Source organism: Sciurus vulgaris (genome assembly GCF_902686455.1).
Source record: "Sciurus vulgaris genome assembly, chromosome: 2".
In the NCBI taxonomy this organism is placed as follows: Eukaryota; Metazoa; Chordata; class Mammalia; order Rodentia; family Sciuridae; genus Sciurus; species Sciurus vulgaris.
The window spans coordinates 49,801,710-49,819,233 of record NC_136462.1 but is presented as its reverse complement, the minus strand read 5'-3'; the positions used below and the strand labels follow the sequence as shown (position 1 = coordinate 49,819,233).

The 17,524-nt window shown below is 36.1% G+C and overlaps 1 protein-coding gene across 1 annotated transcript in view; it reads left to right on the top strand.

Annotated features, from left to right (window-relative positions):
- GPR137C (G protein-coupled receptor 137C) overlaps positions 1–17,524 on the top strand; it is a 59,172-nt gene that overhangs the window by 20,766 nt on the left and 20,882 nt on the right. The gene's annotated exons all lie outside the window — the stretch shown is intronic.

The window sequence follows — 17,524 nt, the reverse complement described above, 5'->3', positions numbered from 1 at the left end:
AATCTAATTTCAAATTGCTTTTTACATTTCTCAACTATAGTCACATTTTTTAGCATGAAAGGATAGTCACTAGAAACTACAGGGTAGTCAAAATTTGGCCCTTACTAAACAATGGTTTGAATAAAAGAGTTTATACCAAGGATGTTGTTTTCTGTGATTTTGCATTGTTGGCTAGTTAAATGATATAAACCAGAATGTATGTAAATGGATTAAAAATAGTTTAAAATATAAGCTGCAATAGTAACTTAAGATTTTGTCCAGTAAGGGTAGCAGTATTGCCATTAAACAAATTTACCCAATTATATCTACTTATACTTAGATTAACAATATAAAGATGTCATATAGGTAAAGTGCTGTTTATTTATATGAAGGTTTAAAAATGTTACTTATAACCCTAAAATACAATGTCCTAAAATATGATATTTGAAACAGACATGCCTTGCTTCTCTCTTTTCTTATACTTGGGGAAAAAAGCCAAACGTTATCTCTTTAACAAAAGATGATGTAAGTTTCTGTTGTTGATGGACAGTGTGGTTGAGCAGTGAATTGGTCATCATAGTGTTTGTGGCACTGGGTGTGAGGATGTAGACATGTAATGTTGGGGGCGGGTATATACATACAGACATTTTAGCAATCACTGGCACAGGAGAGTTTTCTTTAATTTGGCATCATTGCCTATTCACTGAAGATAAGCAAGATAGTATCTTAAACTGAACAGTTCTCTGAAATATTTTTAGACTTCTACATTGTCATTATCCGTAACATAGTCCTAGTACTATAATTAAATATATGGTAACCCCTTGTCCTTTAAATTTAGACAGAGATTTTAATTTTACACTTTCAACATATTTCAGTGGAACACTGGGGGATACACATAACACACATATTGTTATATGTGTGTGTGTATAGTAAGAAAGAGGCAAACTTTCAAACTAATTTATCATACCTTAATTATTTTATTCAATTTCTATTCTACAGAGTTCTTAAAATTTAAATATTTTAGTTAATTCTGACTTCAGTTTGACTATTAAGAATAATACTGTCACTGTTATGGTCAATAATCTTGTAGGCAACAATAGCATCTTTACTTAGTATTTATATTATCATAGAATTCACCCTCTTGCCTGTCTAGTGACAAAGCATAAACAGATGTGATTGAATCTAAAGTGCCCCTTCTCTAGATAACTTAGTAACTTTCTAAGTTTGGTTTTACTTGTTTGAAATGGATAATGCTCTGAATATAGTTAACAAACTGAAAAGAAAAGATCATCTGATAAATCCTCCGGAGTTATTTCAAACATCTTCCCCTTACTATCATATGAAAGGTATTCACTTTTTATTATATTATTTTTTAAATCTTAAATTTAAAAGCTATATGGATTCAGAATTATCTAGGAACACTGCTGAGAGACATGTTCAGATAAAGTACCTAATAAGGCAGATGAGATATTAGATTATTTGTATATTATCCTGTTATGTAGTTCTTGATTTTTCTAACTAGGTTATAAACTTCTGTGTTCAAACAGCATATCATCTTGCTTTCACATTATTCTTATAATCACTAGACTCATTTTTACTTTGTACTTCTATAACAATACACAGTAATAAACATTTCTTTTATTCTGTTAATTGTTGAGCATCCACCTTTTCCACTTTCCAACTGATCTTTTTTCTTGCTATCCCTAAGAACATTTCCTTAAAGCTCAGACTTTGGTCTTTTATTTTCCTCTTTTTATTCTTTCTTCCTTCTTTACATTCTTTGTGTGAATAAGATCCTCTCTAATTTGCCTCAACCAAATCTTACCTACCTGGTTTCTGAATGACACATAGAACACCTTCCTTTCTCTGCATCCTCAGGCTGTTCACTATCCAAAAATGCATTTTCCCCTCCCTGTGCATTCTGTTCATATCTTACCCAAATAAGGACCTAACCCCAGTGGTTCCCCATTTATAATCTTAATTTGGTCCCTTCTCCCAAGCTCCAAAATAAAATTTAGAAATAACTCTCTGGATTGTCTTAAAACTGTGCTTGTTTCCTTTGGTGTGCTTCTCAATTTATACTAGATGCCATTTGTGGGTACATGTCTGATTTTCTGACTAAAGTCTAAGCTCCTAGAAGGAAAACTATTTACTATTCATATCTCTCTTCATGCCTCACAGTTGAAGATTACTGAGATTTTTTGAATGATGACTTACACATTTTTATTTATATTCAATTCTTTACCTCAACTGTCTTTGGGTTATTTCCACCAGCTTAAATACTTCATTTTCTTCCTCCCTGCAATCTGATCCTCTCTCTCTCTCTCTAATTTTGTCATTGTCCCCTTAATTCAGACTTACATTTGGAATATTTTGATATTTCTTCATTCCTTTTTTTCCTAAAACTAAACCATCAACTTTTTCATTTAGAAAACTATTTTTATCCATTTGAGAAACTCAATAGAAAACAAAGTTAATGAAGGAGCATAAATCACTATCTATTACGTACCAGACAGTTGCTTTTCACATTATTTCATTTTCTGGTTGCTTTTTGGTGTATTTCAAAATGATTCTGTTAGGTGGTCTGTGATATCATGATATAATAAAATATATATATTGAGTCTCTGTCCCTGATTCTTGGCACACAGGAACTAGAACCCTTGAAATTCTTAAGAGTGACAAGTGTTTTTTATATGCAAGTAAGGTAACATGTGACTGGGGGCCCTAGATAACTTCTTAATAGGGGGCTAGTCACCCAAAAGACTAAAGCAGGATTAGCAGGCTCGGGATTTTTAGCTCCACCCCAGCACCGATTTCTGGAGAGGGGATAGGAGCTAAAGGTTGAGTTTGATTACTAGTGGCCAATGATGTGATGATCAATCATGTTTACATAATGTAGCCTTGATAAAAATGCAAAAGGATGGGTTTCAAGGAGCTTCCTTGAATATATGAAGATGCTTGGAGGTTAGCAGAGAGGGTATGTAGTGCCTGGAGCCCCACCCCCTCGATCTTCCCCTATGTATATCTTCCATCTGACTTTTTATCTTTATCTTTTGTAATATCCTTTATAATAAACTAGTAAACATGTTTCCCTAAGTTTTGTGAGCCACTCTAGGAAATTAACTCAAGGAAGTAGTATTTGGAACCCCAGTTTGCAACCTGTTATTCAGAGCTATTGTTGACAACCTGTTCTTGTGATTGGCATTTGAAGAGTGGGGGTGAAGTCTTGAGGGACTGAGCACTCAACCTGTGTAATCTGATGCTGTCTCTAAGTATATCATGCCAGAATTGAATAGCACAATCAGTTGGTGTGTGTAGGAGAATAGTTTGGTGGGGGGAAATCCCAACACGTTTTGGTGACCAGAGGTGAAGTATTATATTGAGTGGTTAGTGGCATCTGAGAGTAGAGTAGAAAAATACTGTACTATTCTCCATCCCCCAAAAAAGGAGAGGGGATGGATCTTAAGAGGCAGAGGCACTGTGAACTTGACTTTTAATCTGACTTGTCTTTTAATCTTCCTGTTACTACCACTGTTCTCTTCCTGTTCCTGCCACACGGGCATTTATTTGTTTGTTTGGTGCCTTAGTTCCTTACCACAAAACACCTACTAAGTTTATCCAGCTATGTAACCTTTGTGTATTTTGTTCTGTCTGCCTAAATTATACCCCTATAGATATGTATATGATGACTTCTTTGTATCTAGGTCTCAGCTCAGATGTCACTTTGTCAAAGCTGCCATTCTTAATCACTCATATGAGGTTCTCATTCTGATTACAATATCTGTCCTCTTTATGGCAATTATCAATAGCAAAATTATTGTTCATTCATTTGCATGCTTATTTTTTGCTTCTCCATCCTAAAGTGTAAACTCCAAAAGTAGTTCTCTTGCATGTTTTGTTCGTTTTTCTGTCTCTTTTGTCTAAAATAATGCCTGGCATAAAGTAAGTGTTCAAAACATACTTGTTGAGTAAATGCATTCTGTGCTTGCATACAATCTTTGCCAGAGCAACTTTACCCTAATAACTGTAGGGAAGTTCAGACCTTCCCTCCGAATGTTTGGCAAACAAGTCTGCTTAGATAAATTAAAAGGAAAAAAGAAGGACTCTAAACCATTAGCTCAACAGGATTCCAAAGGCAGAGAGATCCAGGAGACAAAATTTCTTCTCTTTGTTGCCATTTCATCAGGTCCTAGGATCTCCCTACGGCAGCTTCTGGAGGAGCAGAGTGGTTTCAGAGTCCTACCAACTCTGCCAAAACTGGAGGGGCGAAAGGAGTTTCTCCCTCTCTCTCTGTAAATCTGCTGAAATAAACCAGCAACAGACAGATCAACAGGAGAAAAAGAATATAAATATATTCATGTGTACAGAAGCCATATAAAATACAAAACTCAAAGAAGAGAGATGGCTGAGATTTAAATATCATTTTTATAGGGGTGAAGGAAGTGTGGTATAGTATGGAATTTTATAGGGGAAGATTGAAAGATTAAATGATATTTAGGGGAAATGCACAGACCCAAAGAACAGACAGTGACCTGAGACAGAGTTCCTTGAAACTTTTAAGTGGTGTTTGATTTTCAGTACCTTCTCTAGTGGTCAATCCTTTCTGGCCAGTGAAATTTCCTGACAATTTCACACCTGAGAAGGAACCCTTTGTCAGATAAAGGAACTTCGTAGAAAACCTTTCCCTGACTTTGGAGAGAAAAGGGATCAAAGATGAGATAGGGTAGGAGAAAGTCAAAGAGACCTTAGTTCTGAGACTATTTCTCCAGTTCAGTATGTCAAAGTGCCACACTTCGGGTTGTCATTTCTGAGCCCCAGTGTTCCAAGTAGAACTTTCACAACTGAGTTGTGCCAAAGAAAACCGAATCAAAAAACATGCCCAAGATCACATAGTTTAACCAGCTTGAAACTCATGTCTGACCACAGTCCTCCTAGTGATCATTATTCTTTATAACCACATATTGGCTCCATTTAAATCATCCCATGTTTACTTATAATCTTTAGATATGTTTAAATGATTATAGCTTACATATATATTTGTATGCTTTCCTTTTTACTTTCTTCCTGTGTTGGGGATCAAATCCAGACCCTTGTGCATACTAAGCATGAGCTATGCCTCCAGTTCTGTCAATATACTTATCAATGACATTATTCCATGTAAACCTTACTAGATTTTGCCATACTATACTCCAAATGAATAAATCATTTTATAATGCTATCATCAGTGTATAGTGTATCATTTATCCTTCACTCCATCAGTATTTGCATTCAAATTTTACTAATTTTGATTATTTCCATTGATATACCTTAAAAGTTTTAATTTAGATTTATTCATATGCATATAAATTTCCACATAGAGAATTACTAACCATTGTTTCTGTATGTGTAAAATATTTCTCAATGACTTACAGAATAGAATCTGAGTATTTGTTTTATATGTATTTAGCATATGTTTTATGTTCATATATTAAAATGTTATCATTCTTTGTTAAGAATGATAGCCTTCAGAAGCCCAGCACAGTAGCACACACTCAGTAATCCCAGTGACAAGAGGCTAGTCGAGAGGATCCCAGGTTCAGGGCCAGCCTCCCTAACTTAGGCCCTAAGAAACTTAGAAAGACCTTGTCTCAGAATCAAAAATTTTAAAAAGCCAGGGGCAGCAGGGAGGCTGGGGATATCACTCAGTGATAAAGCACCTTTGGGTTTTTTGGGTTCAATCCCTAGTTCTTAAAAAAAAAAAAAAAAAAAAAAAAGGCTTATAAGTCATGTGTGTTTACTTAAGAATAGATGTTTAATCTTATGAAATATAATTTTTCTATTCTACGAATATAGTAACTTATTTGACTGCATTTCCTGAGGTTTGAATTTTAAGGATAAAATGTTATTTTGTTTCATGTTTTATTTCAGCTATTATTTGAAATTTGTTGACTCTAGACTTGAGTAAAATTAAACAATTTTTTTTTTCGATTTTCGGTGTTCTTGTGAAAATACAAGCATATTTCTCTCATAAACTGAGAAGGGTAATACACTAAGCAATACAAAGTAGTAATACAATTCAATCTCTAGGGTTGTCACCCAGGTTTTAATCGGAGCCCTGACATTTATTAACTCGAAGGTTTTAATCTCTGTCTGTGTTTAAACTATAGTTAACTATGCCCATCATCGTGTTATAAGGATAAAAAGGTACTATGTGGCAAGTCATAGTATACTACCTGGCACTAAAAATATGGACATTGTTTGCCATTATATTCATCAGCATATTTTAACATACTTTATAGAATAGACCTAATCTTAGAAAACTTGAATAAATCCTTCCATCAGCTTTTGCAGAAGGTTGTTCTTTGGTAAACATTGTTTCATTTTTTTTCCCTGTTACTGGTTTATTCATTGACTGGGTTTATTTCCACCAAATATATAGTTTTCAGTTTTATAGACAGTTTAACCATCTTAATGTTATTATATTTTAAAATTCTTTCTAATTATTAAGACTTGGCAATATGAAAAAATAACCTACCTCAGACTCAGTTTACAAAGCACATAAGTATCTTTTATCTTTTCTCATTTCTTATTTAATAATTTATTTTTTTAAATTTATTTTTATTGTAAACAAATGGGATACATGTTTTTCTGTTTGTACATGGAGTAACAGCATACCATTTGCATAGTCATACGTTTACATAGGGTCAAGATGTTTGATTCATTCCGTTATTTTTTCCTTCCCCCCACCCCTCCCACCCCTCTTTTCCCTCTATACAGTTCCTCCTTCCTCCATTCTTCCCCCCTCCCACCCCCCATTATGTGTCATCATCCGCTTATCAGTGAGATCATTTGTCTTAGATTTTTGAGATTGGCTTATCTCACTTAACATGATATTCTCCAGTTTCATCCATTTGCCTGCAAATGCCATAATTTTATTATTCTTTATAGCTGAGTAATATTCCATTGTATATATATACACCACAGTTTCTTTATCCATTCATCAATTGAAGGGCATCTAGGTTGGTTCCACAATCTGGCTATTGTGAATTGAGCCGCTATGAACATTGATGTGGCTGTGTCTCTGTAGTATGCTGATTTTAAGTCCTTTGGGTATAGGCCAAGGAGTGGGATAGCTGGTCAAATGGTAGGTCCAATCCAAGTTTTCTAAGGAATCTCCACACTGCTTTCCAGAGTGGCTGCACTAATTTGCAGCCCCACCAGCAATGTATGAGTGTACCTTTTTCCCCATATCCTCTCCAGCACTTACTGTTGCTTGTATTCTTGATAATCGCCATTCTAATTGGGGTGAGATGGAATCTTAGTGTAGTTTTGATTTGCATTTCTCTTATTACTAAAGATGGTGAACATTTTTTCATATGTTTATTAATTGCTTGTAGATCTTCTGTGAAGTGTCTGTTCATATCCTTAGCCCATTTGTTGATTGGGTTATTTGTAGTCTTGGTGTAAAGTTTTTTGAGTTCTTTATACATTCTGGAGATTAGTGCTCTATCTGAAGTATGTGTGGCAAAGATTTTCTCCCACTCTGTAGGCTCTCTCTTCACATTGCTGATAGTTTCCTTTGCTGAGAAAAAGCATTTTAGTTTGAATCTATCCCAGTTATTGATTCTTGCTTTTATTTCTTGTGCTTTGGGAGTCATGTTAAGGAAGTTTGCTCCTAAGCTGACATGATGAAGATTTGTACCTACTTTTTCATCTATAAAATGCAGGGTCTCTGCCCTGATTCCAAGGTCCTTGATCCATTGTGAGTTGAGTTTCGTGCATGGTGAGAGATATGGGTTTAGTTTCATTCTGTTGCATATGGATTTCCAGTTTTCCCAGCACCGTTTCTTGAAAAGGCTATCTTTTCTCCATTGCATATTTTTGGCACCTTTGTCTAGTATGAGAAAATTGTGTTTATTTGGGTTTGTGTCCATGTCCTTTATTCTGTACCATTGATCTACCTGTCTATTTTGGTGCCAATACCATGCTGTTTTTGTTACTATTGCTTTGTAGTATAGTTGAAATTCTGGTATTGCGATACCCCCTGTTTCATTCTTCCTGCTAAGGATTGCTTTAGCTATCTGCAAAGCTGATTCTGGGTTTCTTATTCTTCCAGATGAATTTTACAATTGCTTGCTCTATATCTGTAAGCTACGTCATTGGGATTTTAATTGGAATTGCATTGAATCTGTATAGCACTTTTGGTAGTATGGCCATTTTGACAATATTAATTCTGCCTATCCAAGAACATAGGAGATCTTTCCATCTTGTAAGGTCTTCCTCAATTTCTTTCTTCAGTGTTTTGAAGTTTTCATTGTAGAGATCTTTTACCTCTTTGGTTAGATTGATTCCCAAGTATTTTATTTTTTTTTGAGGCTATTGCAAATGGGGTTGTTTTCCTCATTTCCCTTTCAGCTGTTTCTTCACTTGTGTATAAAAATGCTTTAGATTTATGAGTATTGATTTTATAGCCTGCTATTTTGCTGAATTCATTGATGAGGTCTGGAAGTTTTCTGGAGGAGGTTTTTGGATCCTCTAAGTATAGAATCATGTCATCCACAAATAGTGACAGCTTAAGTTCCTCTTTTCGTATTCGTATCCCTTTAATTTCTTTGGTCTGCCTAATTGCTCTGGCTGGAGTTTCAAGGACAATGTTGAACAGAAGTGGTGAAAGAGGTCAACCCTGTCTTGTTCCTGTTTTTAAAGGGAATGGTTTCAGTTTTTCTCCATTAAGAATGATGTTGGCCATAGGCTTAGCATAAATAGCCTTTACAATGTTCAAGTATGTTCCTACTATCCCTATTTTTTCTAGTGTTTTGAACATGAAGGGGTGTTGTATTTTGTCGAACGCTTTTTCTGCGTCAATTGAAATAACCATATGATTCTTATCCTTAAGTCTATTGACATGATGGATTACATTTATTGATTTACAAATGTTGAACCATCCTTGCATTCCAGGGATGAACCCCACTTGATCATGGTGCACAATTTTCTTAATATGTTTTTGGATACGGTTTGCCAATATTTTGTTAAGGATCTTTGCATCTATATTCATCAAGGATATTGATCTAAAATTTTCTTTCTTTGATGTGTCTTTTCCTGGTTTGAGTATGAGGGTGATATTAGCTTCACAGAATGAGTTCGGTAGGGTACCCTTCTTTTCTATTTCCTGGAATACTTTGAGAAGTATTGGAATGAGTTCTTTGAAGGTCTTGTAGAACTCGGCTGAGAATCCGTCTGGTCCTGGGCTTTTCTTGGATGGTAGATTTTTAATGGCTTCTTCTATTTCATTGCTTGATATTGATCTGTTTAAATTGTGTATGTCCTCCTGGTTCAGTTTGGGAGGAGTATATGTCTCTAGAAATTTGTCAGTGTCTTCAGTAGTTTCTATTTTGTTGGAATACACATTTTCAAAGTAGCTTCTCATTATGTTCTGTATCTCAGTGGTGTCTGTCGTGATATTTCCTTTTGCATCATGTATTTTAGTAATTGAAGTCTTCTCTATCCTTCTCTTTGTTAGTGTGGCTAAGGGTTTGTCTATTTTGTTTACTTTCTCAAAGAACCAACTTTTTGTTTTATCAATTTTTTGAATTGTTTCTTTTGTTTCAATTTCATTGATTTCAGCTCTGATTTTAATTATTTTCTGTCTTCTACTACTTTTGCTATTATTCTGTTCTTTTCCTAGGGCTTTGAGCTGTAATGTTAGGTCATTTAGTTGTTGACTTTTCATTCTTTTCTGGAATACGCTCCATGCAATGAATTTTCCTCTTAGTACTGCTTTCACAGTGTCCCAGAGATTTTGATATGTTGTATCATCGTTCTCATTGACCTCCAGAAATTTTTTTATCTCCTCCCTGATGTTTTTTGTTATCCATGTTTCATTCAATAGCATATTATTTAGTCTCCAGGTGTTGGAGTAATTTCTCTTTTTTATTTTGTCATTGATTTCTACTCTCAGTCCATTATGATCTGATAGAACACAAGGCAGTATCTCTTTTTTTTTTTTTTTTTTTGCATTTCCTAAGGGCTGCTTTGTGGCATAACATATGGTCTATTTTCGAGAAGGTTCCATGTGCTGCTGAGAAGAAAGTGAATTTGCTCGTTGATGGATCGAATATTCTATATATGTCTATAAAGTCTAGGTTATTGATTGTGTTATTGAGTTCTATGGTTTCTTTGGTTGGATTTTGTTTGGAAGATCTATCTAGTGGTGACAGCAGTGCGTTAAAATCACCCAGAATTACTGTGTTGTGGTCTATGTGATTCCTGAAATTGAGAAGGATTTGTTTGATGTACACGGATGCACCATTGTTTGGGGCATAAATATTTACTATCGTTATGTCTTCCTGATTTATGGTTCCCTTAAGCAGTATGAAATGTCCTCCTTTATCCCTTCTGACTAACTTTGGCTTGAAGTCCACCTTATCTGATATAAGGATGGAAACCCCCACTTTTTACTGAGTCCATGTGTGTGGTAGGTTTTTTCCCATCCTTTAACCTTTAGTCTTTGGATGTCTTTTTCTATGAGATGAGTCTCTTGAAGGCAACATATTGTTGGGTCTTTCTTTTTAATCCATTCTGCCAGTCTATGTCTTTTGATTGAGGAGTTTAGGCCATTAACGTTCAGGGTTATTATTGAGATATGATTTGTATTCCCAGTCATTTGGCTTATTTTTGGTTTTTAAGTTGGCTTGGTTTCTCCTTTGAGTGGTTTTTCTCTAAGGTAGTTCCTCCCTTTGCTGACCTAAATTGTTTTTCAGTTCCTCCTCATGGAATATTTTGTTGAGAGCATTCTGTAGTGCAGGCTTTCTATTCGTAAATTCTTTTAACTTTTGTTTATCGTGAAAGGATTTTATTTCATCTTCAAATCTGAAGGTTAGTTTTGCTGGGTATAGGATTCTTGGTTGGCAACCATGTTCTTTCAGAGCTTGAAATATGTTGGTCCAGGCCCTTCTAGCTTTTAGAGTCTGGGTTGAGAAGTCTGCTGCTATCCGTATTGGTCTCCCCTATATGTATTCTGATGCTTTTCTCTCACAGCCTTCAAAATCCTATCTTTATTTTGAATGTTAGGCATTTTCATTATAATGTGCCTTGGTGTGGATCTATTGTGATTTTGTGCATTTGGTGTTCTGTAAGCCTCTTGTAGTTGATTTTCCATTTCATTCTTCAGGTTTGGGAAATTTTCTGATACTATTTCATTGAATAGGTTGTTCATTCCTTTGGTTTGTATCTCTGTGCCTTCCTCAATCCCAATAATTCTTAAATGTGGTCTTTTCATGATGTCCCATAGTTCTTGGAGATTCTGTTCATGATTTCTTCCCATCTTCTCTGTTTGGGCATCTTTATTTTCAAGATTAAATATTTCATCTTCATTGTCTGAGGTTCTGTCTTCCAAGTGGTCTAGTCTTTTGATGATGCTTTCCACTGAGTTTTTTATTTGGTTTATTGTTTCCTTCATTTCAAGGATTTCCATTTGGGTTTTTTGTTTTTGTTTTTGTTTTTGGTAAAATCTCCATCTCTTTGTTGAAATGATCTTTTGCTTCCTGCAGGTGCTTTTTCAGCTTATTGGTATTATCATTCATTGCCTGCATTTGCTCTCTTGTCTCATCCTTTGCTTTGTGAATCATCTTAATCATGTATAATCTGAAGTCCTTTTCTGACATTTCTTCTAACATACTGTCATTGGATTCTATTAATATGGAATGTAGATTTGTTTGGATCATTTTCTTCCCTTGTTTTATCGTGTTGTTCATGTATCTTCCCCTCTAGCAGTGCAGATCTGGGGTATTGCAGATTCCCGCCTATAGGCTTATAGTGGCCCTACAGGTTTCCAAAACCCTTTCTTTAAGGGGAGATCAATATTAGCAGTGCCCAATTTAGACACTATGCAATCCTAGACCAAATAGCCCCTATGAGGACAATAACAAAATTGTCACAATAAACAGAATGAGTTCAAATATTATCTTCAGTAAAACAAACAGGTTTGCAATAAGGTCTGCAGTTTCTAATGTAGGACAAAGAGGATGCAGAGGGATGTAGAATGTGTTAATGGGATAAGAAAAGAATATACAGAAGTTCTAGAAAATAGGGTGAGAGTGTAATCAAAAGTAATTGGATATTAGCATACAAAAAAGGGAGAAAGAGACTCTGAGGGAACAGGTAAACAAAAGGAAAAGAGAGCAAGAAAAGTAAAGAAATAAAAACAAATTTTTTAAAAAGGAGAAAAAAGAAAATCTACAGTATAACAGTCATATAGTAATGAATCCTCCCAGTGTTCAGTAGCCTGATGCATGAGAGGTACCTAACAATGAGCTTCAAGCCTCCAACAGGCGTCTCAGGATGGGTTTTGCCCCACCCAAAGATCGGACCTCCGGCTTCCAGGATTATCCAAGATGGCCGCTCTGGCTTCAAAGTGTGTTGGCAAATGGAGAGCTGCAGCTCAGGGGTGGACGTGGTCAGCTGGAGGTCCTGGAGACGGGATGCAGTTGGTCAGGCAGAGATCCTGGAGGTCCGGTGTGTTTGGTGTGGTTGTGGGATCCTGGATGCTGGGTGCAGTCAGTCTGGGGTCCCAGTGATAGGGCGCAGTCAGTTGGTCTCGGGATCCTGGCGGCAGGGAGCAGTCAGTCGATGTGAGGGCCCCAGAGGCAGGGAGTGATCGGTCGGGCTGAGGTATCCAGGAGACAGGGCTCAGTCAGTCCAGCCAGGGGTCCTACGGGGCCTGGCTGTTGTCTCAAAATGGCAGCAGCCACATGTAATCAAACCTGCAGGTACTGTAACAGTGAACTTCCAGGCAACAGCAGGCAGCTGGTGCTCCACTGGCGGTCGTCGATCAGTTTGCTTGACTGTTGTCAGATGATCGGGAGGTGAACCTCGTGCGTTAGGTGATGGATAGGTGTAAGGCTGGCGATAGACAGGCGAGAGGCAGGCAAATGGCGGATGATAGACACCTGACAGTGAGCAATCTGCACTCAAAAAAGGCGTTGATATGCTGGCAGACTGCAGGTCATCACAGCAGACAAATGGGGTAAACACCAGGGGATCGATAAGCAGCAAAAACTGCCTCACCGAGAAAGAGATATCCTCTGCTTGAAACCAGAGTTACGGAGCGACAAGGAACGCAGCCTCCCTTTAGTCCACCATCTTGGATCTCCGCAACTTATTTTTTTAAATGGACATGTTTCCTCCTCTTCTTCTCTCCCTGCTCCTCCATAATCTCTTATTTTTTAATTTATACTTCAATTAGCACTGTGATCTAATTTTTTTCAAAGTAGCACTTTTTTTAAATACTAGTTGTCAATTTGAAGTTTGTTTTCATTTTTTAAACTTTCTCGCTATTTAAGGATGTTACTTAGTTCCATGTCTCTATGCTTATATAAATATTTAATTCATTCTTTTACAAACAGAAAAGTATTGAGATCAATGTTTTTTCAAATACCACTTTGGCAGCTTTCTATAATCTTATAACGTAGCAACATCCCTTATTTAATAAAAACAAAATTTGTTTGAATTTCATCCGTGTCTCAACATCTAATTACCTATCAGTGTGAATTAAATATTATCTTTATCAACTCACCTTGGAAGAAAATCTAAAAACATCAGACATCTTTCCTAACCTTCTAATTTTCATACAAAGTTATAAGTTTTACCTTCTGCTTGATTGTCCATGAACATGAATCTGGCCTACTACATAATGTGGAATTTCTGTACTCTAGGATCTTGTCAGGGAGAATACTCTCTCAACCATTAAATTCACAAAGATGACAAGAGTGTGTACTGTCTGTTCATTTTACTATCTATTCTATATTTTATGCTCAGGCCTGTCTAAATCACTGCAGAGTTGTACTAAGACTACATTGTACCCCAGGTAGAGTTGTCCTTTCCCTCCTATGCTTGATTTATACCTAAATCAAGATATTTGTAAGAAACTTTTTGTAAAAAAGGTTTATTCTGAAATCATCATCGTATATTGTTGAGGTTCTTTCCCACATGTGTCCCCAGAAAAGATCTTTTTCTATATTCAGTACCAGGAAAAGCAGCATTTGATAAGATCCATTTTTCCTCTGGTTATTATGTTGTTCAGAGCAAATATGTGGCTTACCTCTACCAAGCGTAAACATTAGGATACTCACTTTCGTTTCTGAATCTACTTCATTTCACTATCTTCTCTAGCCTCTATCACACACATATATTTCTATACTTTTTGGGGGTGGGTAAGTGAACTCAGGGTCACTTAACCACTGAGCCACATCCCCAGCCCTTTTTTGTATTTTATTTAGAGACAAGGTCTCACTGAGTTGCTAAGTTGCTGAGGCTGGCTTTGAACTCAATCCTCCTGCCTCAGCCTCCCAAGCTGCTGGGATTACAAGCATGCACCACCATACACGGCTTCTATACTTATTTTTTGTATTATCTCTCTAACTGCTTCAAGTTTTCTTTTGCAATGAAAGTGGTCCAAATTAAAATCTGGATTGAATATACTTTTGAATATGTTTGCATTTCTTTTTTGGATATGTTGATATTTGAAATTAGTATGGAAAGAGTGTAGTGAGAGAAAGTGTATCATAAGGATTAAAAGGTAGAAACCTGGAGTTAGAGGAGGATGTAAATCTCAGCTCTACTGCTCTTGGGCTGTGCAACCTTAGGCAAGTAATAGCATCTCTAAGCCTCACTTTCCGTATCTGTCAAATGGAGATAATGATAGTGTTGATCTCCTGAGTTGCTATGAGGATAAGAGTAGTGTCTACCTCACGAGGTTGATAGAAGGATTAAATGGAAATGCATATGAAGTGCTTACTACAACTATGCCTACCACTGAGGAAGTACTTAAAAATGTTGACTTTTGTGATCCTAAACAATGGTAAACTAACTTTAAGGAGTTCTTGAATACCTGAAAATGTTGGCAAAATTTACCTGGAGCGGGGTCCCATTTATTTAATGAAATTCTCAAAGGGAAGAATGATCCCTAACAAAGAATAAAAATCCCTGAAGAGCAGTATTTCTTTTTTGAATAGTTTATGTAGCTCTATTTACCATTCCTCTCTGATTTTGTTAAGAGTTCAAGTTTCTAATTACATTTCATCTAATATGTAACTAGTTTTTCTTAAAATTTTTTGGAAGAAATTTTATTGAAATTATGAAATGCCCTCCTCTTTTTAAAAATTTTGTATGTTTATCTCTCCCAGGAGAATAGAGACCCCAGGAGGGCAGGGCATCTTCTTTGCTCAGAAATCTAGAAATATGGAACACTGCAAATTTCCTTGGCATCCTTTCACAGGGATCATGCTAATCTTTTCTGTATGGCTCCAATTTAGTGTATGTGCTGCCAAAGCAAGCACTGAAATGGCCTCTTTAATTATGGATATTTTTGTTCTGGAGTATACTGTATCTTTTACTACAATCTGTTTTTTCATGTTTGCATTGGTGTAACAGACTTAATACTATCCATTAATTTTTTTGTCCATTGGTAATATTTCAAGTGTATCTCCTTAACTTGAATAAAATATCATGGAATTTATTTTTTAATTGTAAGTGAGCAAGTCTTTTTATTTTGTTTTTTGGTACTGGGTATTGAACCTAGGAGCATTTAACCACTGAGTCACATCCCCAGCCCTTTTTATTTTTTGAGACATAGTCTCACTAAGTTGCTGAGGCTGGCTTCAAACTTTTTGATCCTCCTTCCTTAGCCTCCTGAGTCACTGGGATTACAGGTGTGCACCATGGAACCTGGCACAGCAACTCTTTCTATAGGGTGGGTCAAATAGTTATTGGCATGATCATTATTTTGGGTCTTTTTCTTCCTTTAAGCTTTTTTAGGGCTGGGGATATAGCTCAGTGGCAAAGCACTTGCCTACCATACATAATGAAGCTAAGTTCAATCTCAATACCACAAAAAAAAAAAAAAGTTTTTAAATTGCTGATTGCCTTTATATGATTTTTGTGGTATATTTACATCTATTTTTATCAGAATTATGATTTTCAACATCAAAATATATCCTAATATATCTTTTTATTCTAATATTTTTTCTTTCAGGAAAAATAAGTTTATAAGAATATAGAACACATATCACTTTTAAAGAACACAATAACTCATGAGCACAAAATGGTTCAAATCAATAATAGATATCTAGGGCTGGGGAGATAGCTCAGCTGGTAGAGTGCTTGCCTTGCAAGCACAAGGCCCTGAGCTCGATCCCCAGTACCACACACACACAAAAAAATAATATAAAAAAATGATATCTAGTCCCCGTGATGGCTGGTTGAGATTCTTTGTATTAAAGATCTCAGAGACTGGGTGAGAATAAAAATAAAGTTTTTAAGGTCATATGTCTGGCCAGGGAATGCACAATTTATATCTGCATGAGAATATAGAAAAAAAATCATTGTCTAGTCCTCAGATTAGATTGTTTACCAGCCCAATATGCAATTTGCAAACACTGCATTATCTCCCTCCTGAATTCCTAACAGTTCAGCCAGGCCCTCCAAAGCCACAGGTTCTACATCTACCAGTTCAACCAACTGTGAAACCTACTTGTTTCCTCAAAGATATTTGAAGGAAAAGAATTGTATCTGTACTGAACGTGTACAGACTTTTTCTTTTCATTATCCATAAATAATACAGCGCATAGTATTTACATTGGTTTAGGTATTATAAATAATCTAGCATGATATAAAATAAACAGGAGGGGGCATTGTAGGTTATATCCAAATACTATACTATTATATATAAGGGACTTGAGTAGCCACAGATTTTGGTATCATGGGGGTGGAGGGGGGCGGGTCCTGGAACCAATCCCTATGGATATATAGCCTTCCTGTTCCATGTTCACTCTATCTCTGATCTTTACCATTGAATGAATTGGGATGGGAGGCAGTAGCAGCATCTTTCAGAGACGTTGTAACATTTAACCAAACTCTTTCTGACCATTCATGTAGATCAACAAATCCTGTAAATCTAAAATAGTGGTCTGTGGTAATTTAGTCATAACTAAAGATGGTATGTATATTATTAGTGTTGCTCTTCTACCTTGAAACAGGACTTAACTAGAATTTGGGGTTGATGGAAAATATAAGCTGCACCATTCCTGTTATAGATATGATTGTCAGCTTCCCAGTACTCTGTTATAATTTCTCTCTTGACTTACTGGGAATTACTCTATCCATCTCAAGTAGATCTTCTTTAGTTTGCCCTTGTTACTCCAGTTGTAATACCTGACTTTTTTTTTTTTTAATCTTTTTGCTGGACTGATCTACCACACACTTGTCCCATATGCAAAATTCCTACTTGTTTTGTTAGGTTCCCCCTTTCCCCATAATAGAGTTCAAATCCAGTGCTCCACCACTGAGCTACATGCCCAACTCCTACACTTAGGTTTATATCATATATCATTTATCTATTCCTAAACTTTTAAGTCATTTTTCCCTTATATTTCAAGTATCCACTAGTTAGTATTTTCAGAATTGTCTCATTTTTCCATCGCCAGAAAGTCCACCCAACAAAAGCCATCTATTCTGTAAAGCCAGGGTCATAGGAATCAGAGATCTAATTTCATTGTGTCTTAGCAGCATG